Source organism: Hippoglossus stenolepis, chromosome 24, assembly GCF_022539355.2.
Source record: "Hippoglossus stenolepis isolate QCI-W04-F060 chromosome 24, HSTE1.2, whole genome shotgun sequence".
Lineage (NCBI taxonomy): Eukaryota > Metazoa > Chordata > Actinopteri > Pleuronectiformes > Pleuronectidae > Hippoglossus > Hippoglossus stenolepis.
In genome coordinates this window covers 1,661,378-1,688,402 of record NC_061506.1, presented here as the reverse complement: position 1 = coordinate 1,688,402, position 27,025 = coordinate 1,661,378, and the positions used below count along the sequence as shown (strand labels likewise).

Genomic DNA, 27,025 nt, shown 5'->3' with positions numbered 1-27,025 from the left:
CGTAGATTCCCAGGAATAGAAATTCAAAGCAGGTTATGATGAAGCACTTTCATTCACATGAATCCACAAAGTGCAGAAACTCACACTCTGAGTTCTGCTGGAGCCGTCCCTCCTCTGTTAGTCAGACCCTAGATCATGGAAGTGTAATCGAAGGTACACGTGTGCAGGAATTCATCTTAGCAGCGAATATAAAAATAAAAACATGTTATGCACTTATTATTTGGAGGTCAGCTTCCTCCTCGAAACCTCCAACCTCCCACTCTCTGCCGCCGCCGCCTCCCACCCACACACACACATCATAAACACGTGGGCCCGCACACACACAACGGGACACGAGCTGATGAATGGCCTGTCATGCTGTTTGGTGATCAGTGAATTATTTACACTCATATGCCTTTAATAATTCAGGGGCCCAGTCTTAACAAATTACTGCACCACTCCCCAAACCAACAGAGTTCACTCAGCCAGAGCGCCACACGCAGCCCCGTTCATCCAGCATCCAACACGCCCTTGGAAGATGACAGTGACGTTTCTGCAAGGCGCCAAATCTACGGCGTAATTCGATCTTTTTAAAACTGCGGGGGGGACGTCTCGGCCAATCAGACTTAAAGAAGACGTTAAAACGTTGATCCTGATATTCAAGGTATCGATTAGAGTAGTTCAGCTTCATTAATAAATTAATTCTATTGCAATTCTAGTGCGTTTTTTAAGTTTTAAGCTTATGATTTAAATTAAAGGATAAATCTCACGACACATGAAAGGAACCACCCACAATGCATCAGCACATGGCTCCCAGTATGAGCATCCTGCCAGTCACACAGGGCAAACTGGTCATGTATACATACAATGACAGATTAGGTCCTTATACATGCCTTCTCAGATTTCCCAGTCATCAGCTGACGCACACAGACACACACACACACACGGACAAAGGCGACGCAGACACAGATAGAAACAGACACGCACAAACACACACAGAGGCCCCACCAGACACTTCCAGGTCCCTAACGAGGTCGCTAATTAACTCTCCCACTTGCGCTCGCTCGTTCTCATCCGAGGTGCACATTGCTTTTTTGACAGGAGAAAATTGCCGGGCAATTAAATCATCTGAAGACGAACACTCCAGCAGCTGGTATTAACAGCTAAATGTTACATCCATTTTCAGAAATGTGATTGTGGAGGAACTGTACAGTGAGGAGCTGACGGCTTTAGTGCTTCATTAGAACCCACAGCACGCCGTCAGCGGGGCTGTACTGTACCAACGCAGCCGGGTACGATGATGCAGCACGTGCTTAGCACAGAGCGGCCACTCATGCAGAGGAACCACATCGTTTCGTTGTCGAACATCGTGTGTCCGAGTTAAAACATTTAAACATCTGGACGGGATCTGACAACACGTTTGACTGTGGAGCTGCTCAATCGTCTGCAATGTCTCAGGAAATAAGCATCATAGTAGAGATCGTTTTGTGTTAATGCATCCGGGGGTGTCTGTGGAAATCTTGCGTACAAACAAACAAACGGAGGAGGTGATCAAATTAGTGGAGGAACATGTTTCCTTCCGGAGTCGTTGGAGACCAAAGCGGAGCTAAAAGAACATGAGTGAACATGTGTCTGCTGCCGGAGACGCTGTCACCTTATAAAGTTGTTACTGTGCTCAATGAGGAAAGTGACATTCGTGGTATTTCATTTTCTTTACAAATCTTAATCCATCAAATGTCCGATTGTCCATCAACTCATTGATTGATATACTTGTCAATTTATTTCATGTTTGTATAATTATGTACAGAAAAGCAATTTGAGCTGCTTTAAGCCAATTAATTATTTGAAAATAATATTTGACCGAGGCCTGAGCGCACACACTCACAGACACACACATTCATATTGTGTTTCAGGCTCCACTTCATCTCCCTGCAGCCTCCCGGTCCCCCGGCCTCTTCTCAAACTGATTTTTGTCTCCTATTTTGTTAACCTCGCTCGCAATTAACCCCACGCTGTGCGCCAGCCACACATGGGCCAATGGAGGCTGCCTACAGTACGTGAGAGCGCCCGGCCCCGTGTGTGAATCGCCGCATTGTGTCATCTGTCCTGCAAAAAAAAAAAAAAGAGTGGGGAGAGAGGAGAATGAGACGCAGAGAGGGAGAAAGAGTGCTGTTTTTCGGGGGTCCACCATTCTTAGCGGGGTACCCCCGGGGGCGATGACAGCAGCGTTAGGGTGGAGGGTTTGTTTCTGTGTGTGTGTGTGTGTGTGTGTGTGTGCGGGAGGGGGCCATCCTGACAGGTTCTTTTGTATTGCAGAGGTGGGGTGGGGGGTGTCAGAGTAGAGGGAGGCAGCGAGGTGGGGGTGCACGTAGGTGAGGGCCGGTTTTTGTGGTGCCATCAGGAGCGTCTGAGATGGCGTGAGTCACCGCCGACGGGGGGTCATTGTACCCACTCCATTCTGTCTCCACACTCTGCTACTGCTCAATGGACGGATTAAAGAATACGCCTGAGTCTTAATCTTTGAACTGCACAGACACAGATGCACAAACACACACACACACAGACACACACACAGCTGAATTAAGTGTGTCAGGGCTGGGTCCCACGCAGCTTGTGTGTGTGTGTGTGTGTGTGTGTTTGGCTAAACGTTCAAATCGGAGGTTACAGCAGAATCTATAGGTCTCATTTGCATCGCTGGCTGCGTCATAACGATGTTACTCATACTGCGACACACACTGTACGGCTGCTTTTTATAGATGGTGTGTGTGTGTGTGTGTGTTTTTCTCTTTCTCCTTATAATGAGAGAAAAAGGTCAGTGTCTGGCGATGAGGAGGAGGAGGAGGAGGAGGAGGAGGAGGGAATAACGCCAGGATCCTCGGTTTCTTTACTGTTCTGCAAGTTCACCAACTCCCGCAAATGAGCATGTACAACAAGCCATGGGGCCTTTTTATGGCAAATCTAATTCATTTCTCTAGACAAGTGTGAAATTTGCCATTGACATTAGCCATTACCCCAAGGCTAACGAAAAGACGATCTCAGTTAATAAATGATCCCTAACAAGGAGCCCTCTCTTTCTCTCTCCCATTGTGTTAATGGCGGGGGCAGATGTTAACGCCACGCAGTTACAGAACAACACTGCTAACGCCGACTCTGGCTGCACTTCCCTCTCAGTCCGTCTGCTTTCATTTGGCTGCTGGGTTCCCCCCCTCTTGCCTCACTGGCCCCCTTTTCTCTTCCCTCCCCGCCCTCCCCTGCGTCGCCGTCACCCTGCAGATCCTGCATTATGCAGTGGCATCATTAGAGCCTCGATTTCAAACGCTTCCGGCGCCGTTTCTGGATTGTAGCCGCGCTTCCGGGTTCGCTGGCCGCCGCGGACGAGCAGCGCGAGCCATTGGGAGCAGATGTGAGTGACAGCAGCTCTGAGAAATAGACGTGGGGGGGGGGGGATAAGAGGGAGATGGAGGCGTTTAGGGAGGAGGGGAGAAACGGCTAATCATCTGGAAGCGGCTCTGACCCTCCAGCTGGCCCTGGTCATCACTGATACTAAACAATCAGGAAGCGGTGCTAAGCATCGTGGGTAAGGGTCAAGGCGGCGGGTAGATCACACAGCAACAGTATCAACAGCCAATGAGGTGATGCGGGAGACAAAGAGGAAGGTCGCCAACTGTAATCAAGCACTTCTGTTCCTGTCAATTTACATAATTTGAAAATGGAACCCATCAGAAACTGCGCTGTTTTATTTCTACTCCCTGATAATTGTTTCCCTGAAAAGTGAAATCCGTTATTAAGGCGTTCGTCTATCTCCGAGACGACAAGTCACATTTCCTCAGTGCAGGGAAATGGAATCGTTGAAATTGTGTTTGCGAGAGGGGAGCACATAATACGATATTCCTGTTTTTCCCTACTCAGAGTTCCAATTTATTGAAGTAACCGAGCAGAAAATGCACTGACAGCTGTAGCACTTTATTGCGAATTAGTATATACATTCTGCAGCCCGCGAGAAAAAAGCCAAGCCTCATTGTATTTCTGTAATTGCCGGAGCCCGGGAGAACGAAGGGGCAACGGCAAGTCGAGCAATTACAAGCTAAAGATGACAGGGTGCACTTTTAGCTTCACGTCCTGTTGGAAGCCGGGGGTTAGAAAGTTGAGAGGATACGGCAGCGGGCGAGCCCTGGTGGCAGCCGGAGAGAGAGAGAGAGAGAGAGAGGGGGAGGGAGGGAGAGCAGGTGCCAAACAAAATGAAAAGCAAACACTCGCTGGTCATCGTCATCACCGAGGACTTTCACGAGACTGATTTGATTGGTTTGTTTCCAGGAAGTCTGCAACAAGAAAGCAGCTGGAACGAGGAAATTAAGAACAACAGTTTGAGTCACGAAAACTTTATATTTCTACCTGGATTTGTTTAATCTTAATCTGATTTCTGCAGAGTTTGATTCCTGCAAAAACTTCTCCACAACTCCAAACTGTGTTGGAGACGACAAAGGGGGGGTGTTGGGGCAGAGTGAAGCAAGCTGTGGTGTTTCACACTGACATGAAAGCAACGCTGGGAAAAACAAGGGTGAAACCATTTATTATTTATTTAACACATGTGGGCACATGTGTTAAATAAAACTTACATGGAAACAATATGAAAACACAGCTCGTTTGTCAAAGCCTTTCAAAGTCATTCTTAAGAGGCTTTTCTGATCTGTGTGAAACGGCACAGATTTAAATTTGCTTTCACTTATTACTGCTAAAAGTAAGAACATGCAGATATCAAGTTCCCAGCGTCTCACTCGATGTGGACAGGACAAAATGGAAGACGTCCTGGAAGAGCCTTAGTTTAGTGTGTGTTCCTCGTGAAGACGGACAGAAAGGACCACAGGTAAAAGAGGAGGAGGACGAAACGCTTCACTTCACAAAGACACAGGAAACTGGAGGATAGAATACAGAGACGGAGGATTTCCACCGGCTCCCAGCTCCCACAATGCCTCCTTTCAAGACTCCAGGTGACTCGGCCGCACAGGCCCCGCTCCTCTCCGGCAGCGGGGGAAGGCGCCGCAGCCGGGAACACGGTGTTTTATCACTCCTCTGTATTTGTTCGAGCTGATGTGCTGTTTGGTGTGCGGAGCTGTGAAGCGCCCGGGGCACTGAGAATAGAGGAGCGGCCGGCCCGTACTGCGTGCAGGTGAACTGCCCAAGGCCTTCGAGGGCTGCTCGGAGAATTGATGTCAAACGAGAGCGACGCCAGAGGTCGGTCGGGTGCATGAAATATGTATCGAGATGTTTTTCCAGCTCCAGTCAAACTGTCCTTGAAATTATTTTCTCGCGTCGCTGATGGAACGATTTGGATTCTCAGGCTGGAACCGAGCGAAGCTCCGTCCCGTGAGGAACAACCACACCCCGTGCAAAAAAAAAAAATCAACCCCAAATGATAACAATCAAGCTTTTCAATTTGCACTGTTGTTTCATCAGATCAGCGGCTGTTGCTCTATTTGCCACATTCACGCCGCTGCTCTCCCTCAGATCTGCGACTGTACATTTCAATTCAGCAGCGTGTGCCTGGCTAACAGCGGTGCAGCCCTGGGGATGCTGAGGAAGAGACGGAGAGTACTTAGGATGTAAAACGTACAAAGCTGCAATGTAAACACTTGTCTTCCTTCATATTAGATTTTCCATCATCTTCCCTGCTCCTTCTTTCGGCGAGAAACACACGTCTCACACTCCGGCGTTTCAATTTGCGACGCCGCCGTTCCAAAGTACATGTTCATTTATTGCCGTTATTACTTTGTCATGTTGGATAAATTGATAACATGACATAACTTGTTTGCTGCCGTGTAGCGCTGGCAGTCTGATTATGAGGTCAAGTGCATTAACAGAAGACAAATGCAGGAGACGGGGAGAGTTGCCATCAATTCATTTCAAGTCAGTCTGTTTTTCCCTTCTCCTGAAATTAAGAATATTGCTCTGTCAGGGGCGCGGCGGAGATATCTCAGAACAAATTCAACCTCGAGGGTGTTGATGGAGACAGAAGAAAGACGAGTGAGGGGATGATACAGAGTTTTATCACATTGTAAGATGATGATTATATTTTTCTGTTAGTGACATTTTTGGGGAAGTTGAGATTTTAAACTGCGGCTTCTTGATGATGGTGAACAAGCCCTGAGAAAGTCACAGGGGGCTTGAAGCTGCTAAGATACAACTTGGGACCGAAAGAAATGACGTATGTAAAAGTGTTTCGCCTTTTTACTTCTACACCGGTTTCACAGGATTAACTACAACTCGAAAAACAAATTCGCTTCATGAAACGAGGCCAGAAGATGGTGAATCCACGACACTGAAGATCTTTGGAGACATTTAATTCAAGAAGGCCCTGATTATTTTATTTGCACAATTTGTAATGATCCACTTTCCACAGCGGCTCAACCCGAACACATCCACACACAGCTAATGAAAAGGGAGCAGCTCCTCTCGCTGGAGCACTTAGAGGACTCTGAACAATGCGTAGACGATGCCGACCGAACCTCAGGGTGCAAACATATCTCCTGTCCTCAGGGGACGACTTCACTGTCAAGGGGGGAAAAAAAATCCCCATTATGTATTATCGCAAAGTCAGACAGCAAAAATCTTCAAAAACCAATGTCTGTGATGGGCTAAAGAAAGAGCTGACAAGAGAGTGCCAGCCGCCCCTCTCCTTCCCCCATTCCAGTCACTTTGAAAACTTAGCGGATCCACCTTTTAACAATCCTATGGGGATGAATCAACCTTGCGCTCCTATCTGCGACGGTACAAGCAGCACACCTAGAATTACAATGGAAGCACATCAAGGAACGGCCAAGCCTGACTGACAAGCACTTCCCCCTTCACAGAAGCACCGGGCCGCCTTCATTTGCATGGCGGGGTTTGGACTGGCGGAGGGAGTTAATCAGGGCTTTCCATGGTGCCATAGCAGGGGCTCCCATTTGTGCCCCCCCCCCCGCCTTTTCCCCTCCAAGCGAAGCACCCTTCCCCGGGAGAGGGCCACTGGTGAAATCCTCTTAGTGGCAGCGAGCTAGAAGAGGAGTCTGTGCCCACCTTCGCCTCGCGGGACGGGAGGGAGGAGGGGGCACGGGGCTGGTCGCTCTCCATCGGGACTGACCTCCCTTCCACCGCCTGGCACCTCCCATTAAAACAGCTTTAATTACACAGGGATGACTCCTCCAGTCCCCCCCCTCCACTCTCTTACTCCTCTGAGCCCCCTCCCTCGCCGCCGCCGCCGCCGCCGCCTATCTCTCCCTCTCCACAGGGGAGCACTCCTCGTCTCCTCTCCATTAAGATTGAGGGAGTGAGGGGAGACGGAGCCTGCAGAGTCTCCCACTTCCACACATGCAGCGGGGAGCAAACACCATTTTCAGCTTCAAATGTCTTTTCACACATTTTTATTTATTTATTTTTTTCTCCCCCTTCCTCCCAAACATGATAAATGTTGGAACCGTGAGGCAAATTAAAAATGATTCATGTGTTGGAGCACGCTCGCATATATGTGAAGTCTGGACAACCACGGAAAAACACACAACGGAACCACAATCACAACGGGAGCGAGCGACAAGCCGCGCGTCACTTAAAATACGATGCTTGTCTATTTGAGGTGTTATGGTACGGACGTCCGGCCGCTGCACCAACTCACTCTAGAATCACCTTCTCCTCTCTATCCTGCAGAGCAAGACATTCTTCAACTGAGATGATATCATGTCCCTCGTTGTCCCTCTCACGAGAAACCTCTATTACACCCTGGTGGACTGCCCCCAAAAAAAACCCCCAACCAACTGTTATCAGGTAATTCCTGCGAGGGGACGCTTGATTTATGTCTCCTTGGATAATAAAGTACAGTATCACTAACATGTGTAAAATGTTCCCCCGAGCGCCACCTCTGTCTGTTTGATTAATGCCGATTTAATTAAGCACTGCGCTAATTAAGCAGTAAATAATGACAAGGTGTGCGTTTATGCAAAGATAACAGCGAGTCGTGGGTGTGGTGATGCCCGGGAGAAGTTGCCCAATCAGATCATTTCTCTGGACAACAATGGTCTGAGATTGAAAGCATCCGGCCGACATGTCTGACCATTGTTGTGCTTCAAACACGTGTGATAATCATCATGTGTTCGCCCTGAATGTATTTAGGAGGATAATTAATAGAGTGATAATCAGCCGCTGATCAGGAAACACACAAAGAGGGAGATTTGTGTTTTTTTTTTTTGTTTGTCGCTGCTTGGAAACACAAATTATCAGCAAGTTTCCCCAAAAACTATTTTGGCTGCGATCCCGTGTCACAACCCGAATGATGAAACCGTCGATATTTCACGGAGTAAGATGTCGTCCTCGACGCGGGGACATCCGAGAGAGTCATTAATCAATTCACACCCTACTGTCCCAAACTCCACAACCTCGGCCCCCGCAGCAAAAAAAATACCAATTTCCTCTTGGTTAGCGTCAGCAGCAGCACGCGCGTCAGCTCCTCGCCAACAACCGCACGCCACTTTCCTGATCGTCCGGTCACACGCCTATTTGCTGCAAATACGCTTTGCTGCCCCCTCCCCGTGTCAGATGTCTCCACGTACGGACTCCTGATATGTGTATAAGAAGAGCGTTATTTACACTGATTAATGGTTCCCGGCTCTGGCAGGGTGTAAGCTGCTCGCGTCCAGACAGCGGTGACAAATAAATCTATCAATCATAAGAGGGATTTTCTAATCCCCGAGCCATCAGACAGAGTTGCAACCTAAACACTTTGTCACGGAGCGAGCGGCCCCGTTGGCTGTGAACACACCCTGAGTGTATAGTTAACACAGCACTTTGAGGGACAGAGCAGGTTGACACACACACAGACACACACACACACACACACACAGAGTGGTGTCGTGAGCAAAAGAGCTTTTCAGCATCTTGTATTGTTGATCAACTTTAAGGCTCCTCATCATATCTCAGACTTTTCAGTATCTAGTTTGAACGTCCGCACGACTGAGATTCTCCGGTGGAGGTTTTTCCTCACGGTTCCAGAGTCCAGGGTAAAAAGTAGTGGAACTTCAGTAGTTGGACTACACTTTTAAAAAAAAAGCAACATCTGTCCTGATATATGAGAATAATGAGTGTATACAAGCAGAAAACCAAACGTATTTCATTAATTCTCCAGATACAAGCGGCCGCGACAAGACAAATGTCTCCAGCGGCACGTTTCGGCGGCGCGAGGCTCCGTCTCACCCAAAAGAGATGAGTTTAGGTACGAGCGCGGTGCTAAGTAGAGACATCAATCGGCGTGGTGAGTCCTCCCGGGTCCGTCAGCTCCAGCGTAACAACGCGGCTCTCCATCGCAGAACAAGCCCCCGGTTGCTCTCAACCATCTGTGACTGAAAACAAAGACTGGGACGGCATTAAACCACAGCAGAGGGACGGGGGAAGTGTATCAAACCGCAGCACTTTCCATAATCTGCTCACAGGTCTCTGCCGTCACACAAACACAGGCCGAATTCAATAAACTACAACCGCCATTTAATTAAACGTTTGGCAGCCGAAATTCAATTAGGCAATAATAGCTCATTTCCAGAGATGGCTAATATGTTAGACACAGATAGGAAAGTCGGGGGTTGATATCCTGTGTCAATTCCAATTATTTAGAGCTCTCCTTTAAAGCTGCTTTGGCAGATTATGCAACAGCTATTTTTGAAAACAGTGCGACTGTGCGGCAGCGCGAGTCCCTCAGGTGGCACGAGGCAATATTATTATTACTTTTTCCTCCTTCCAAGAATGCAAATTAATAGTTGTCATCTCGTTGTGGCGGGTTTGCAGGGACGGCCGCTCAGTCCCACGTGGAAGTGGAGGTAAGTAATGCTAAGAGAAACCTAATAAGATCTTGCAGGAGGGAGGGGGTGGGGGGTGGGGGGGGAATGATGATTATCTTTAATCACTAACCTGCCTCTAGTGGCGCCACCGCATTATCCAGCACCTTCATTCCTTATAAAAATATCTATCACACACAATACCGGGGCGATGAAAAGAAGCAGCGGCGGCGATGGGAGCAGAATGCCAATGGCCTCATTACTTGTCATAGCACATTGTAACTGGAAATTGCTTCTTTCAGGTTTTGTTTGCTCAGGCAATTACAATAAACTCTCGGCTTGACACGTTGTTTGCACAGATGTAGGACATTAATAAACATGAGCTCTAATCTGAATTATTGAACTGCTCGCCATAATTCTGACAATGGATTTGGAGCCCTCCCCCCCCAGACGGATGGAAGGGACAGGAGGGGACGACCGGGATCCCCGGGATGTTGCCCCCGCTGGCCGGCCCTGTCACCTGAGAAACCCTCTAATTGAATGTGGGAGCGCAGAGAGCGGCTCCGCAGGTTTTCCCAAACTTGGTTCAGCCTCCCACTGCCAGGACACGCGGGGCTGACATCTGAAAAGTGATGATACAAGACACGAGTGAGCGGAGGAGCAGCGAGGATGAAGAGGGAGAGGTCTAGGCATCTGAGATCCGACGTGTTTTAAAAGGAGAAATAAAATGTTCATGCATATTAAACACTGAGATATTGGAAATCTAAATAAGTCCTCAGACCTGCGTGTTTATTTCAGGATGCCCTCGCCGCTCATGTACATATTACATCTGAACATATGTACAGGAAAAGCTCCGGTTTCATTCCTCCGAAAAGCAGCTTGTCCTTTACTTTCCTTCAAAGTTTCCCCCAAAAGCGCTGGGGAGCCGGCTTCCCGGGCTGCGTGAGGTGGGAATATCTACAAGAAGAATGCAGGAATAGCATTTTTTTTTTTGTCCTCCTTTTTCGGAGGAATCTTAAGATGTTCAAAAGGCATAGCCGAGGGAGGGCCCGGCTATTCTAGCGAATCAAAAAGACTATGCGGACTTTGATCACCTGCATCTCATTCAATGCAAAATTACTGCACCGGGGTCCTTGGCTTCTCGACACGCGAGCTGGATGGAAGCTTATTATACTGTACACAGAGGCAGACAGTGAAATGAAAGGGGTCTTTTGTCGGGGCTTTGATTACAGTAAGGCATTGTGACTGTTAAGCAGACTACCGGCAATTACCGCAGCCTGAGCGAGCGCCGGCGGAGAGTTTACCAGGGAGAGGGACGTGGACAGACAAAGAGACGGAGAGAGAGAGAGAGAGGTGGGAGAGGAGAAAGTGACAGAATCGACTGATAGAGTCGCGCCCCATCCGAAACATCCCAGCCTCTTGTTGCGAACACAACTGTAATCAAGCGCACATGATGATATGAGCACGTGCAGGTCATGAGAAGTGATGAAGAGCGTCGATGAGAGAAGCTGCAGAAAGTCTATTGTGCAGCGGGTGGATAATACGAGCGTGTGAAAGCGCGGCGCTCGTGTTTGCTGCAGGTAAACTTGGCTGTTTTGTCCCCTTTGATTCCACACAACCGGCAATAAGACACGAGAAGTACGGGGCCTTTGCGTTTGCGTGTTGAACCCTCCCCTCCTCCCTGTTTGCAATAAATATTGACAAAGAACGTGAGCCATCGCCCCATCACAGGTTGTTAAAAGCAAAGTTTATTGTGTGTTTGCCGTCTGCGAGCGTACAGTGCGAGTGCGGGCATGTGTGTCTATTTGCATGCGCATTAGCATATCGCTGTTTACTCCAGAAGTTACAGTGAAGCGCCCATTTCTCCTTGGGGAGAGCTGCTTGGCAAACACCTCGGAGTAAACAAGACAACCGGTGACAATATGCTAATGGGACGATTCATTATTCCCCTCCAACAAGCTCCGCCTCGCTGAAGACACCTCAGATCTCCAACATCTCCATCACACCTCGCATTTAGGACCCCGCGCGCTCTCTACGCCGCTGCTCCACCCCTCCCGACGCCGCCGCCGCCTGATTAATATCTCATCAAGCGCTCCACTTTTCCTCTGAGCGGCCCATCAGTCATGTGGCTCAACAGCGCTTCAAGTCTGACAGCGTCAATCTTCGGCGATTGCTCGGAGGTGATGTTCTTTAAAGTTGCACAAGATAAAGTTGTTCACCTTTAAATGTTTGTGGAGATGGATGCGCGGCCTGCCAGTCAGAGGTGCCCTCAGGAAGGAGGACGGGAGAATATCAGTTTCCTGATGAAGACGTTTCAATCTCGGTCGGAGCGCAGGAAGTTCGCCCTCTTAATTAAACCGGACCACACAAATATTCTATGGATTTCAATTCCAAATCACCTCTTTACTGTCAATACATTTCATTTCTAATATACAGTAAGTGCTAAAGATGATGATGAGGTGTTAATAACAGGAAAAAGTTGCTTGTTCCTATTGTTTTTTAAAAGTAAAGTCAGAGGGTTTGGATTTTGGCAACGTGCCGCTTAAGTCAAAGTTGTAATTAACCAGGATTTGAAGAGTCCGGGGGAATCAGGTGATGCGAACCATATTCCAAAGAAGATTTCCAAGTTATGAAGCGTTTCCAGCTCCTGAGACACAACTCATAATTCATCAGAGCGCCGGGGTAATTTATTTCCCTTGGTTTTAATATGTTACAGACGAGTGCTCGTGTGTCTTTCTGCCGTCGGAGCTTTACAACACAGAGGCCGGGCGTGTAGCGGCGGCGGCGGCGGTGGTGCTGCCGCCACGCGCGCCGTACAGCCAATACCTGTGGTGCCTTTCATGGTTCAGGGCGCTCTAATTTCAACGGGAAGTTGCACATATTTCATGGACACATCTCTGCTCGACAGAGGGAGGAGGGAGGGATAAGAGTAGAAGGGGGGGGGGAGGCTGATGATGGACTGTGCCTCTTCCTCCTGTGCATTGCAGGTCACCCTCTTCACCCTCAGAAGGTTCTGGATCATTTGGTCTGGAAGCTCTGACACACGCTGAAGTGAGGAACCGAGAAGCTTCTTCCTCAGTGTGTGACAGCAGCGCCAACACGTGACCACACAACCTCCACATTATCGAGGTATCTACGGCTGCATTTAAATAAAAATAAAACAAACCCAGAACGGGAAAATAATAACAGCAGCAACGTGAGCTGAAGATAATGAATCTATTGATCGAGAGGCTTTGTGAACTGGAGGTTTTAATGTGTCCGGAGTTGGGCGTTGCAGATCTCTGAGGCTTCACACTTGAGGTCCTGACCTCGGATGTGGAGCAGGCCTGTGTCCGAGGACTGGAGGCTCCAGGATGGGGGAAGGGGTGGAGAAGGTCAGACACGTCCTGGGGGGGGTCAGGGCATGGACGGATGTAAAGGTGAGGAGAATGATTTTGTAAAGGAAGCAGGACTTGACCACAAGCCGGTGAAGATTCATTAGCGTGGGGGTGATGTCCAGGTCCAAGTTGGAGGAGGGTCCCATTAGCATAATGATGTCACAGACCCACACTCTGGTGATTTGTAAGTAACAGCAACAATAGAGGATCTAAAGGAAAACGCTTCTTTAAGCAGTAGATTTCCTCTGCTGAACTATTCTGGTGTTAAAATGAATATTTTCCTCATTAGCTTAATTGATGCTACTGAGCAATAAGCAGTTCACCTGGTGAATATTAGCGTGTAGCTCCTGATGATGGTTTTAAGGCAAAACAAAAGCTTGAAACAGCAAATATCTCCTCTGTCGTTAGCAGGTTTGTTTCTTTTGTTTTAAGAAAATAAAGTTTCTAAATCTAATTATTACAGATTTTTGTTCAGGCCACCACCTGATTTCTTTCCCGGCCTGGTTCCCCAGGTGTGTTGGAGCAGGGACCTGGTGGAGTGTGATCCCAGCTGCTCGGACTGCGTCTCCTCAGGGTTACAATAATGTGCTGGATTCTGATCAATACTCAGCGCCTGGAGAAGAACAGACCACGGAGCTACAGCTGGACTCCACCTCGGTGTCCATCCCCCTGCCAGTTATGAATCAGCATCCTCTTCCTCCAGAGGACGAGAAAGAAAAACACACACACACACAGAGTTGGGAAGAAACTGACCCCTGACCCCTGACCTCTGGCCCCTGACCGGTCTGTCTGATGGCCTATCGATTACGTCTGGCCTCGCCTGGGTAATTGTTGCCTTGTAATTACTTCAAGTGTTGTGTTGGGCTCCACATAATGGCAAATTTTGCCGTGCGAATATTGAGACCACGCTCGCTTTTCTTTCAGGACATTACACAATGTACCGGACAGTCAATTACACAGATTTACCTGCGATTCCAAAAGCTGTACGTTAAATAAAAAGTGATTTCAGATCGGAGAGAGATGCTGAAAGATGTTAGAAGTAATCAGGCGTGTTTCTGATTCCTCTTAACGAATCCTTTAGAGGGATTTGAGGTGAGACAGAGAGGAGGCCTCCCACTGCCCGAAGGAAACCAGTGGATGACCTCTGTGTGTTGGTGGAAGTGGTGGACGGCCTTTCCTGTGTTTTGGTATGAAATGGATTTCAGTTTCTTGGGGATAAATACACGAAAATGTCTTCCAGCACGTCATATATGATACGACATGAACAGTATTTTTAATATTCATATTCTCTGTGTTGAAATGTCCTAAAACAAAAGCACCATCTCCCCCCGTGAGTCACGAACACGACTGGCTGTGACTCGACCTGTTGCCGTCGTATTAAAAATGAAAGAAAGGATCTCGGTTGTCTGTCGTCGACACGTCCATGAGAGATCTCAAAATCTTCTCGGCAAATTGAGTTTGTTGTGTATACAAGTAGCTGCCAGATTTAATATTGAATGGATGATCCAAAATGGATTTTTGATCCCGTGAAAATGAGGGGAGATGTCTGTAACAACAAAAAAAAGCTGGAAAGAAGAGAAAAAAAATCCATAACCCTCTCAAGCTAAAATCCTGCTCCCGGGCGCTGGAATATATTATCCTCTCCCCTCGCTCCGTCTCTTTCCCTTGTACGAGTTGTTTTCATGTAAAGAAAAACCTATAGGCTTGACCTCCGCGTCGGTTTGCCATTGGCGATCCACAGATTGCAAGTTTTCAATGCTCGCTCCTCGGGGAGGGATCCCAGTCAAACCCTATAAATATTTCAAGACTAGTTCTTGCTCCCTGGACCTCTCAGCAACACACTCGCCTCTGCTGGCAAGCAAATCCTGCCTGTTTACACTCGCCACTAACTTGTCATCACTTTAAATTCAGCCTTGTGCAGTGGCTTAATGAGAGAGGCAGCTTCTACCATATTGCATGTTGAAATGTTTTGCCAACAATCAGCCCCTCTCTCGCTCAAAAGCCTCATGGATGCTGATCAATATTTTTCAAGTCTAAAGGGTTTTTTTGCCGAGAGGAGAGAAATAAAAAAGGCACAGAAGATTTAGCTTAAAACTGATTCCATGCTTTTCTCTCCCCTCGGTGTGAACGACAGATTCACATGTCGGGAGAGGAATCCCGTAAAAAATTAAATGTTGAAGTGTCGGGAGTCTTTGGAGATACATCTCGACATCTGGTCGCCATCTGAGGGAACCTGGAGCAAGGCCAAGGATACTCCAAAAAATGAAAATGACTTCATTATGAGGGAATTATCACCGGATACTGACTGGATAGCTGCAACACAAGCTGAGGGAGCCATTATGAATCACCACTGTAGGAAGCTTTATATGCATATGTCATAAATGAAGAAAGTTTAACTGAAACTTGTAAACAAAAATCATCAGATTTCTTTATGGACTGTGTGCGAAAGAGCGAAAACCCACATTTCACGTGCACCTTCCTCCCTCCAGCTCTCCTCTTCCCCTGCTCCTAATATAAAGTGACATGATTTGTTCACTGCTGTTCAAAAATACGGTATTTTTTTATCAAGGCTCTTAAACTCTTTGAAGTGATAAAAATTGCTCTCAGAGGGAAAACATACAACAGTCGCTGGCTTAACAGTTTTAATTGTTGCTTTAAACAAAGGGATAGAGGCGGCGTAAGAGGATCAGTGTGACAAACAGTCCCAGCGGTCCCTCCATCATACACAATACTCGCTCGGTAACAAAGGCGAGAACAAAACAGCACTGGAAAACTTCCAGGAATCCATTTTAACATCAGCGGCGGGTGAAGCAAACACTTAAGAGACAGACGCGAGGACAGAGCCGCGGCTTCATCCGCGTCACGTGACCTCTGCTGTGGTTAAACTACGTTTCGGCAGAGAAGAAGGAAAATGACGCCACACGGGGTTCGATATATAAAATATTAATTTAAATTACTGTTATTGATGAAGATGTTCCTGAGAGAGTATGAAAGAACATGTGGCTGTAGAAAGGACACATTGGAACGTGGAAGAAATAAATGTATTTTACTGTAGTGGTGAGTTTGTTATCAGCAGCGAGCGGCGGGATAAGTGGTACGAACGGTTCCCATAATCCCGTGTGACGACCCTGACATAAATTTGGTGGCTGCGTTGAGCCTATCGACAGGCGGAGGGATGTTTGGGATGGATGACCCACTAAGTTGTGTTTTAGCGCCGGTGTAAACAGGATTAGCATTGGCAGGTATCAGGCTCCGACGGATACAAACAGCTCCCTGCTCTGTGGGGGAAAGGACCGATGCAAACACCGGCTAATGAACTCACCGCCGCTGTTTTCTGACGAGGGAACGAGATGAGCGGGGAGAAAAGAGAGACAAAAAGAAAAGTTGAGGGACGAGTGAATGGGCGGAAGATTGATTGGTTTGGAAAACGTCCAGCGGGTCAGTTTTTTAACGGCTTGTGGACGACTTCCAAGCGCACGCGAAACGCAGAGCATCATTCCAGGCGCCGCCTTTTGTCTCGGCGCACGTTAACGGCGAGGCGGTTGATCTACTGTATCCCCATTGAGATCAGAAGGTGCTGCATCAAGCTGCCTCGTCTAAAGATGGGACTTTATTGGGCCCGTCTAAATCTGTCCTGTACACAGAGCCCCACAATGAGGGCCGGGAGAAAAATGGACGCCACCTGGCAGTTTGAAAGAAGGACAGCCGTTTCCCGCTGTAATCCATTCAGTGGAATCACCTGGGGCCGCGGGAGACGCATCCCCCCCCCCCACCCTCCCTCCGCTCCCTAAACACCATTCAGCGGCGACACGCTGATGGAGTGCAGGGTGTGGAGAAAGCCAAGTGTCCCTTTTTAGAGATGATCAACAATCATGTTCCCTCCAACCATTGTTCTTGTTTTCCCCTTCCTCCCGGTGTGGATCAACTCCTCTTCTTCTTCTTCGTCTTTCTGGTACAGTTCCTCAACTGCCTGAGCGTGAGAACAAACACACACACACACACACACACACACACACACACACACACGCTCACTAAATATTTGTTGTCACCTATTCACGAGAGGAGCCGCTGTAAATCGTATGTCTGTGTGGAAAGATCGAAAGCAATTACCATTAGATGGTGGCTATCGTGAGCCGAGTGTGCATCACCCTGGCGGCTGGCTCTCAATGCTCCCTCTCCGCCAGCCCCGTGTGCAATTTAGCCGACGGATCAATAGCTGGAGGCAGTTAGTGGCCCTCGCAACTCCCTTCCACTGCCTCGCAGGACACGGCACGCTATCCGCACGGCGAGCAAATGTCAAAATGTTACGCCGCGCCCGGGAGTGGCCAGAGAAATTGTTCTTGTGAAACGTTATCGACACACTTTAACCCGCGTTTCCACTCAGCACGGGGGCCGCAAAGTCAATTCTCATTTAGGAAGGTGGCGAGGCAGCAGCAGGCGGGGTGGGGGGGGGGGGGCAGGAGGAGCGAGGCCGGAGGGGGTCACGGGGTCAGAGGTCGGGGATTGGCCCAAGGTCAAGGTGACAGCAGGGAGGCCTTCAGCTCCACCGTGGCCTTGGACAGAATCAATACCATTAGAGAATGTGTCTGATCCATCACTGCCCTCGCTGCTCCTCTGTCGCTCCTTCCTCCTCCTCCTCCTCCTCCTCCTCAGTACACTTCTAACATCTCCTATTTTCACTTCCTTTCTCTTACTTCAGCCCTATTCACTCTTTAGTGGATTCATTTAATCGCCTGTCGCCTCGCTCCCCTTTCGTTTTTCGCCGTTGCTCAGAAAGGAGTCGGTCTCATCTTGATACTGACCCCCGTCCCCCCCCGTCTCCCCCGTGCAGAACTCCTCCACTCCCGGGCACTGCTGAAAAATGGGCCGGCAGAGATAACTTGGGCCCCATATTGTTTGAACAGCATTTTATTAAGCTGAGCGCTCTCTTTAATATTTACATTGGTGCATCGGAGGCTTCAGAAACGCTTTAGGCAATTACACACATGACCAAGTCGATAGCCACAGAAACAGCAAAAAAGCCTTTATCACGCCGCCAGGAGAGTATTGCCAATTCCGCGGCCTGGCCGTTGATGTAGTTTGCATTTCAATTAAAAAAGGGCTGCAATACTGCTCTTTTATTCAAAGTCAATGTCGTAAGAAGGATCCGCAAAATGCAGGCAGAATAGAGTATTTTGTGTATGTGTGTAACAATGCGGGAACATCACACAAGCCGGCGTTTTGGACTCAACAATGAACGGTTACAGTATTCCAGCGTGAAAGGATGTTCACAGCAGTTTTTAACTCGAAAGAAAGAGGGGGGGAAGGAGATGGATGCACTGTTGAAGACTTAAATCAGGAAGTCGTGAGACTGTGGATCGTCTTTAAGAGGAGAGGTGGACATTACAGCTGCGTTTGTGTCTGTTGTGTGTGAATAACTGACGCGTGACACTGTACGTCTGTAGTTGTGTCTCATGACGATGAATTAACCTCTGGGACCAATATTTTGAGGCTTCCAGTGGAAACAGGGGATATTTTTGTCCACACAAAACAAAAAGAGTGACACTTTCTGGCTCTTTGCTCTGAAGTGCTCCCGGCCCTATCTGTACCCCCTCGGTGGTCTTTGCCTGCTCAAGCGACCATCGACAGACAGGCAAGGCAGCAAGTGTGTATATGCTTGGAGGATCATAGGTGGCTTTGATAATCACTCCCATACTCCTAAAACAAACGCAATTACAAAGTTAATTGTGTTCAAAGTGGAGGCTGGCAGTGGAAGGAGCAGTCAGCAATCATGACTGTGCTGACGGTGCAGCGAGCGTGGAGAATAATGGATGCATGTGGGGCAAATGCCGAGGGGGGGTTGTGGTGGCGGCGGCTGGTGGTGTGGGCTGTGATTGCAGAGGGGGTTTAAGGGGGGGTGGGAGCGAGAGGGGTTTGAGGAAAAAAGGGAGCGAGGGGGTTTGATGAGCGGTCGGGAGTGCGGGTGACATGGCGCTGAGGGATGTGGCGGTGAACGCCACCCGGCTTGACCTGCCATTTATCAGAGGATAAACAGCGGGTCACCTGACCGGGATCGACGCCGCGCGATTGGCCGGCGGGGCTGTTTAGTATGCAGGTGCTAGTGCGCGGCCGGCGCTCGCCATGCACACACCACGTCTGCTCCATCACAATGAATTATTGGTCAGAGGGATGATCAATTTGAATCGGCTGCATCCTAAGCCGTGGTCAAAGAGGAGGGGAAGGGTGTGGTGTGTGTGTGTGGGGGTGTGTATTTATGTGTGTGAGTCAAAAAGTTGTGTATTTTGTAACTGCAGGGTTCTCTTTCCTCTCGTCTCACTCTAATTTTTTTTTCCTCACTCCAGAGATAGGAAAAGGGGGAGGGAGGAGGTTGGAGGGGTGACAACAGATGTGCTCCCTCCTTCAGAGAGCTGCTTGTTTGATGGTGACAGTGGAGCGTATCATGTAGCCTGAGGTGCTAACAGTAAATATTACAATACCACAAGATGCTCAGTGCAAACACCATTTCTTGCTCTCTGCCAGTCAATTCTTTCGTTTCCCCCCCCGTGGTGCTGCTGGTCTGCTCTACATATATTTATATATATATGTGTAATAAATATATATATATATACGTGAACGTGAGCATCTGGGCGTGCAAGGCCAAACCTCTGGAACACGACATTCAACCACGCGCCTCTTTCAAACACATTATGGTCAACTTAAGTCATGATGGAAAAGAAAGTAAATCAACAAGGCACCATGAGCGAGAAAAAATGGCACTTTAAAAAGGCTTTCTGCAGAATAATAGGCGAGCCCGGGATTCACGGGATTGCATTTGGCTTCCTGTGGCGCTGGGGTGTCTTTGGCTCGCTCAGTCATTTCAGACAGTGCAGTGGTGCCGTCCCACCCTGGGCGCTGTACAGATGGGCTCATGTGTGGAGAAATGAGCCGCGAGCAATCATTCTCTCCTTCTCCTTCTCCCCCCGCCGCCACCCTCCGTCTCTCTCTGTTTGTCGACTTCTCCTTTGCTGCTTTCTGTTTACCTCTCTCTGTCTCCCCCTCCCCTCGCTCCCTTCTTTCTCATCTCTGTCCCTTCATCTTCTCCACCTCTCATTATCTGCCCCTACCTTTCATGCATCTTCTTCCACTGCCTCTTTCTTCGCCCCGCCTCCATCCCTCTTCCTTCCCTCCCTCTGTTCCCCCCTCTCCCTCCCTTTATATCCCCTCTTTCCCCCCGTGGTGACTGTGTCCTGGGGCTGCGGAGTCTCGTCTCTGTGCAGCGGCAGTAGGAGGACTCGACGGGAGGCCGGGCAAAACGAGCTCACTGAGACGCAGGAGCCCATCTCAGGCTTGTGCTACCGGAAAATCTGCCCGTTCACGCTCCGACGCGCAGCCAGACGCGCGATGGGGAGATGCTGCAGCAGGAACACACAGCCTCTGCTTTTGTTTTGGTGAAGTCTTTCATCACAGTGGCTACGGTACAGTCAGGGTGTGTGAATACCTTCACACTGAGCTCCCCTCGGCTTCTCGCTTCACACACACTGACCTCTCGTTTCTTTGTTTTTCCTTCAGCATCGTCGAGGTAAACGCTGCGATGTTTAAACTTTACGCTAAGCTTAAACGACACCGCCGCATCTCACTCGATGATGAGTTCGGCGTCCGGATCAATCGTACGCAGCAGCGGTTCAGCGAGGCGCCGGAGGCCACCGAGGGTCAGCCAGTTAAAGTTTCACTCCAGGAAATACGAGCGGCGTCAGCACTCTCCGCTCTCGTCCTCGGACGCCGCTCCTATCAGGTTCACATGCATCCCGGTTTAAATTACAAATAGCATTTTGAGCAAGCGAGCAATAAACTGTGAGCAATAAAAGGAGAATGAGTTTTAAGAAAAGGAGCTGGTTGGTTTCTTACCGGGGAGGAGATTAAATAATGTATCGATTCGGTGATGGGTGATTAGTACGGTCAGCACATGTGTGGATTGTTTCAACGTAATGATGTGATTCTACGTTTCCTTACAGGTCATTAAGAACAGACCAGAGATTCTCCTCCACCGTTGTGTCTTTGCATGTTTATGTGTATTTGTGCTGATTTGGCAAAGAAGACGCACAAACATCTGTGCGTTGTGTTATTGTGTGGATCCTGATGTGCAGTTTATCAACCTGTCTCTGATGAGGATTATCAAAACACACAGTTAACCTTAAAGGCCAGGATGTTGTTTTGAAGCCTCGAGTTTGGCATTTTCTCCCGTCGCCATCTTGATTTTCTTTTTAAAGCCAGAAGGTACCATGTTTGAAAGAGCAGGGGGTGGAGCCTGACTGAGAGCTGGAGGAGTAGCCAACCTACACCTGCACCCATTGGACGGTGCTATCTGTCAATCACACGGTATCCACGCCCACAATGCATTCAGTGCTTCATGGTGTATTTGACTCTAAATGGACCATAATTTACAAAATGAATTTACAAGACTTGAAACTAGAGATTGAGAAATAAACTCCTTGTTTACTGACGTGATAAAGTGAGAAGTCATTTTCTCATAGACTTCTATAGAAACAACCAGTGGAGTCGCCATCTGCTGGCTAATTCAGAGAATACAGGCTTCAGGCACTCTTTCGGACCTGGAGTCTCGATCAACACGATTTCACGGCAGCTGTCGTGTCGTCCATCTTCGTATTGAGCCGCATGTTTGAAACTGCAGGTCGTTATTTCCGAGCCAACTCATATTTATGTGCTTATCAATATAACTGAGGTATTCTGGCTTTACTAGAAAAATAAAGAGTAAAAAATGTGAGAATTGTTTTCCCTGAAAATGCCTTGGCTCTAACAGGTTCTCCCAGAGACACACACACACACACACACAGCGTCATGGTCTCACTCCATAAAATCACACCCTCTTACCCTTCAGCTTACAAGATCCGTCACCCTGTTCACTTGTATTTCAGCCCACGGTGCTTCTACACTGGAGAGTTCACCTCCCCGGTGCTGCTGCCCTGCTCTGCTCTGTCTCCTTGTATTATGCTTTATTGTATTACCGGCCCTGTGCTGCCTCGCTCCGTCACGTACAGGTAGCCTTTTCCTGTCCGCTTACATCTCCCCCCGTCTCCCTCTGTTAGCGCCGCTCACGCTTTGTCCCGGCTGGGTTTTTTTTTTTTTTCACTTGGTGGATACCGAAGCCCACGTACAGTACGGGAAAGAGGGGGATGAATGAGAGAAGACGGAGGGCTACAGTTTGGGCTACAGTTTGTCCTTCCCCTGGAACTCCCCCCCACCCCTCTCCCGCCCCCATCTTCCACTATCTGAAAAATTCAATAGACTAACCTTAAGAATTTAATTGATGCTGCCAACGGGATTACAAAAGGGCCGGCTGGCGCAGGCCGGGGACAGCTGATTAGCAGCAGGGGTAATTGTTAATTGATTGATGTATCTCCTTACCTCTCTCGCTCTATGGGTCTTTTAGAGAGTGTTTTGTTTGCCACAGCGGCAGCGCCAGTGCAGCCGGACAGGGCATTACCATACATCTTTGTTTTTTTTTTTCAAACTAGTCCCCTGGATATCTTTGTGTGCTAAGACAAAAGGCGCGTGAGTGAGGTGGGTTTAAGGTCACGGATATGAAGGTAAAGGGCAGCTAGTCCCATTTCTAGTTGACATGCTCAAAGGGGACTGACAACCTGCAGCCACACCGGGTGAAGTACATTCCTCCTTCTTTCTTTTTGGTTTTTTTTTTTTGCACTCCTTTGAATTCTGCTGTGTTTTACTTCCTGATTCTGCTAACCTGCGTTTTCTATTTTCAGAAATTAGTGCAGAGGAGATAAAAGCCGGCTGATTAAAAAGGAACAGTGATAATGATTTCAGAGGAGCAGGAGGGAGAAGGCAAGAGGAACACGGTGTTAGATTTGTGTGCGTAAAGTGATGCTTTCGGGGTAACACAATCCTCGTTGGGCTCGACAAACAGAAACAGTGTCTCCATTATTCCCTCTCTTCTGCGACTACAAGGCCCCGTTTCATTCCGGTCCCTCTCCCTGTGAAAACCCTGGGCTGTGATTGTCCGAACGGCGACTCCGAAAGCTTCCGCTGCAGCTATTTCTGCTCACCCTCGTCCGAGCCAACACCGAGCCCACTGCCAAGCGCTCCCCCGGCTCTGGCACAGCACCGGGCTGACCATCAAGCAATTACACGGGAACTTGGCAATCGGGAGGAAATCCAGTCATTAAAAGGGCTTAACACTGGCAGAGGGTCTCTGTTGGTGGCGAGCCGAGGCGCCCGCTGCACCCCGTGTTGAATGGGACAACTGAAGGGACTTGTACAGGGGGATTTCATAGACTAAAGATTTGGCAGGGGCCGAGTGGGTTTGTGTCATTGTGTACACGAACACGCATCTGTTCATAAACACGCACGCTCTCCCGCTCCGACCAGATGTTCTCATTCACACACCAGGCGTCCACAGCAGGATACTATATCACGCTGTAGGGTAAAAACCTCCTACTTCTACAATGTGAACTTTTCAGCAACTCCTCAGCTTTTCGCGTGATGACAGCGCGTTCCTCCGCCTCGCCCCGATCGGCACTGAGGCAGTCCGGTGAACCCGAGACGTTTGAAAACGTGCTCTCTTTCAAACTGAGGTGAGAACATGAAATCCAGGCGGTTGTGAGGTTTTTGCACAATGACGGCGGCGTGTGAGGAGGCGGGAGCCGCGCCCATGTCCAAGGTTACGGGCTATCGACTGCAGCGGACATAAACAGTATTGGATTAGAAGTAGCACTGGTTGAGGTTTCAACACATTGATTGGGCTTCTCATCAAGGCTCCGGGAGCAAAGGCAAGGCCAGCGCACTCTGGTTCCACGCTAAAACAAGTGTGTTTGGTATGCGCGGCACATGGCGGCCATATAGTATTCAGAGAAATATCAATTAGCGGAACCAAAACAGTGGGTGAATAGATATTCTTCACCTGATCTGCATATTGTTTACACGCTACAGATGCGTTTAACATCCACTTATCATCATAATATCTACGATTGTACCACATCGCCGGACAGGAAGTGGATTGTGTGGCATCTTAATATGTCAGGTGACCTCTGACCTCACACTTGTTTCTGAAACATACTTCTAATAATCAGAATCATTGCTTGTTTGGTCAGGATGAAAATTGAAATACTTGAAGAGACATCAAATGGAAGAAATACATGAAAAACTGCATATTTTTTATCCGCTCACGTGTTGTTCTGTGGTGAAACTCTAATATTTATGATGCTGCGTGGAATCTTTAAAATTGATCCTCTGGTTATGAAGAAGCCGACAAGGTTGTGTGGACTTCAGTGTCTTCACTGAAGTCTGTGCACGTGAAACAAGCCGCGATGAATAAAGAGACGCTGCTTTAAAACAACGTGTTTCCTGTTAATGTCCGTATCAAGAGGGACTGGTGTGAAAACCAGTGTCAATAGCTCATCATCCGAGGTCACAACCCTCTAAAATGGCCGTCGACGAGGGGTGGCGTCCGCCGGCCGTCCTCTATCGCTCTCTGCTGAGGCCTTGGAAAGTGCACTCCACCGCTGAACTGCCATTGAACTCCTCACAATTAGTTTTCTCCCCTCCCTGTTCTCTCCAGCAGCGGCTGTGAGCAGTGAGCTGAGCACTTTTCAGATGAAGGTATCCCTCAGAGATATTTAAACTCCCTACGTACCGGCGCTGCCTCCGGGAGTGTGGATGGGATGGTTATTAATGCATTATTTACACACGCTTCCTGCTGTCTCCTATTGTGGCTTGGCTTGATTAAAAGGGATATTGCTAAGGAGGCACTTTTTTGCGCACTGTGATAGGAGAAAAGAGGAGTTACTTTGTTGGGAAGGACTTTTCCTTGTTCTTTTTTGGACGTATTGGGAGATACGATCAGGAAACAGGCTCCTGGGTTAAAAACTAGCGGCAGATCCAGGGACTGGGCCCAGATTCAGTGAGAGATGTCAGCAGGTTGAGTTGTTCAGGGATGAGTGCAGCGGAGTGTGTACTTGCTTGGGTCTGAGGTGAATCGATGACACGTTGTTATTTTACCTGGTAGTTGTCATGCGAGTAAAAAACCAAGTCCTCGTCTGTGCAGAGTCCAAACGTCAAATTCACAGGTCCCAGAATTCCTTGCGGCCTTTCCTCAGCCAGTCGAGCTAACCAGAAAAATAAGATATTACAACTTAGTAAATTAAAAACATCAGAGGAGAAATACACACCCTCCCTGTCCAGGTTGTATTTAGGCTACTACATATGCACTATGACTCAAACTGTGTATAATTACATGAATCTAAATGGAGATTTGAACTGCTAATTGGAAAATATTATATGTGTTTACATTGTGGTAATGTCCCTGCAATTAAGACAATGTTTATCTGAATCATTTGCTTGATGTCAGACAAACTTCTTTGGTCGTGCTCCGACAAAACGATGAACCTCTGTAAACCCAGAGCTGTATGCAAAAAGAGTTAATGTAATATTATTAAGTACCATGAAAATGTGGAGGGGCTCCTGTGATGGAAGGTGTTTCCCTCACTTCTGTTAATGTGCCTTATAACCCACTTCCTTCATCTCTAATTATTTCTACATTACATTGGACTTCAGTGCTTTACACCGCTGCTTTAATTAGAACATTGTGATGTAGTGAGAAGACGGAGGATGAAACGAGGCCTCGCCGTCCCTCAGTAATAATTCCCCCAGTTAAATAAATAAAGTCCTCCTTATATTGGACGGTCACGGAGGAGCATGTTTTAGTGGTATTCTAATTGAAATACATGATTCCGACAGCTTGTTTCTGCAGTTAGTCGCACTGAACCATATCTGATTCGTCATTAAGTAATTATGAATGCTAATGCAAATAAAGCACCTTTCAAACGGAGCTCTCCCGCTCTGCATCCCTCCTCGCGAGGAAATTAATCACTCGCTCCTCGGCGGAGGGGAAGACGGCAGAGGAAGGCAGCCAGCTGCGGGACGGTCACTTCACTCTCTTTCTGTTGAGATATGAAAGAGAGGGGAGACATTAATGATGTCTTGGGGATTCCACCGGGGAAAGTGGAAAGGGAAAATGAGAGCACCACTCTTTCTCTTCTTCCTCCCTTGTTCCTTGTTGCTTTAATAAAGCAAGGAGAGGAACTAGAGAGGGAGAAGAAAGAGAGAGTCGCTTAGAAGTCTCCCGTAAAGCACAAGCCGGGGCATTTTGCAGCAATTACAGACAGATTGGGGATTTAGATATTAGTGCCCGGTGGTCCATTAGCTGGTAATTTGCCTGTCTTTTTTCTCCACTCTCAGTAAAGGAGTGTTCGTGCTAAGATCTCTTCCACTCTAATCCTGTAAATAATAGCTGCATGGAGGCGAGAGGCGAGAGAGAGAGAGAGGAGCGAGAGCTGAGTGACACTGAAAAGAGCTGAGTCGGAGGAGAAGTTGATGGATGGACTGATGGACTGACGGATGGATTCAGGGGGAATTTACACAGTTACAAGCAGCATCACTGCACATCAGTAAAACACCATATTAATCATCACCGTACAATGAGATAACGGCTTGTAATAGGAAAATGTGCGTTTTCCATATTCCAGATTGAATCCACATCTTTCTAACAACCTTCCAGAAGCTTTTCTGATTTACTCACTAAAGAATAGAAGTGTTTTTAAAGCAACGCTATGTAGATTTGACTGAGCAACAGCGCCCTCTGCAGCCACACGTGGGGATTGATTCTGATGGGTTCCGTGTCCGAGCGATTAAGTGGTTTTCATGAGGAGAAAGAAAAAGGTTTATCAATCTGAAACACAACTGAACAGTGGATATTACCCATGATCCTCTGCTTCCTGAACCAGAAGAGCTACGGCTGTAACAAATCCACCAAACTCTGTTTAGAATTCTTCATGTTTGAGAAGTTTCCTGCTGAATATTAGAGAT

The 27,025-nt window shown here is 48.1% G+C and overlaps 1 long non-coding RNA gene across 1 annotated transcript in view; it reads right to left on the bottom strand.

Moving 5' to 3' along the window:
* LOC118103531 overlaps positions 1 to 27,025 on the bottom strand; it is a 97,276-nt gene that overhangs the window by 21,054 nt on the left and 49,197 nt on the right. The window contains exons 9-10 of the long non-coding RNA XR_007032476.1: positions 25,977 to 26,100; positions 25,160 to 25,266 (exon numbers count right to left, since the gene is read on the bottom strand). This is a non-coding gene — a long non-coding RNA (uncharacterized LOC118103531). The remainder of the gene's footprint in view (positions 1 to 25,159; positions 25,267 to 25,976; positions 26,101 to 27,025) is intronic.